Raw genomic sequence first — 1,726 nt, 5'->3', positions numbered from 1 at the left:
TTTTTAAAAAATGNTCATGTTTTTTTTTTTTTTTTTTTTAAAGAATGTACAAATCCTTTAATCTTTAAAACAAGGGATTAGCAGCACTAAAGCCAGAAGACATTCAATTACACTGACTACACTTAAGTCAGAAAGGACCCCTCTGGTTTACCATGGAAAATGAGCAAAGTGGGAAGAGCAGGAGTCCACTTAAAACCCTACCTTCAGTTAGAAAGGGAGTTAACATTTTATGCAGACCCATGTCTAGGCCTTCTTCACCGAGGGTGGCCAAGGAAACAATTCTTAAAGTAGTGATCATGTAAAACGCACCGCTGGTCAGTCACCTTCAGCTATGTGGGATACAGGTGGTGAGTGTGCCTGGAAGAAACTTTACGAACGGTTCTGTCTCCCTGGCACACATCAGAAATGGGCCGATTCAGCTTTGCCAAGATGTACCTCGCTGGAGCTCACCTTCAGCGGCTGGGAGAGAGGTCCAAGCTCTCAGATACTCAGAAGGGTGCACAGGGGCTTCTGATGCCCGCCAGAGGCAGAGAACAGTCTGGGGAAGGGAATCGCATCCCGTTTCATAACTAAAGCTTACAAGTTTGGTACAAATCAGTCATAAACTAAAAAGTTGCACATGACGGGTGTTCTCTTAGCACAGCGTCTCGTGGCTCTGTCTGCCATCTTGCCATCTGTGCGGGAACAGCCTCAGAGATGCCATCATGCTGCCGTGCCAGAGAGGACCACAGAGCATGAGGCCTCTCGTTCAAGGATTTTATGAAGTATCAGGCCTATTAGCCTTTCCTGACAGCTTGATAACCAGAAGATGAGCAGAGGTCCTAAGAGCATGAGAACTGCCTCACTGAGTCAGCTCAGTAGCTCTCCCGGCTCAGAGCCTCAGAAGGACGCTCCACGACCTCACTCTAAAATTCTCTCTCTGTTGAGCTTCTCAAGGGTCCCGCTCTTCCTGCTCCGGCCCACCGTGAACCTGCCATGTGTGAATTTAAGCAGTAAAAGGGTCTACTTTCTCACACTTCTCTCATCCTTCTGTATGGACTTTAACCAAAATAGAACTCCCAAGTAATAGTCAAGGTCATAGTTTTTATGTTAAGATGCAAGCTTGTTATAGATAGTTTGATGCATTAAAATTTTGTGGAAATGTTACCTATTAGTAAAGCAAAAAAGACCAGAAATCGCTTTTATAGAGTAGTTTCATGTTGCATGAAAATCATCCTGATAGAAAGTTGAACTTCTGATGCCAGTAAAATAATTTACCTTTTTTGCAATTTATATTTCATACCTACACCGTTCTAGACGAAAGATTAATAATCCTGCCAAAGAGAAGAAATATAGCTGTGTGGTTGTACAGTCAAATCAGAATCCACAGTTTCAAAAGGGAAAATCTTAAAGCTGGCAAACGAATACAGTCTTTAAAAGAAGAAAAGAGAAGGTGAGAGCACCTGGCTGGCTCAGCAATCAGAAGAACGTGTGACTCTTGATCTCTGAGTTGTGAGTTCGAACCCCATGTTGGGTATAGAGATTCCTTAAAATCTTTTTTTTTTTTTAATATTTATTGATTTATTTTGAGAGAGAGAGAATCCCAAACAGCCTTCACACTGTCAGCACAGAGCCCAACGCAAGCCTTGATCTAATGAAACATGGTATCACGACCTGAGCTGAAATCAAGAGTTGGCTGCTTACCCAACTGGGCTACCCAGGTGCCCCCCAAAATAAACCTTTAAAA

Source organism: Crocuta crocuta, unplaced genomic scaffold, assembly GCF_008692635.1.
Source record: "Crocuta crocuta isolate KB4526 unplaced genomic scaffold, BGI_CrCroc_1.0 scaffold13, whole genome shotgun sequence".
NCBI lineage: Eukaryota > Metazoa > Chordata > Mammalia > Carnivora > Hyaenidae > Crocuta > Crocuta crocuta.
Note: the sequence above shows the minus strand (reverse complement) of the source record.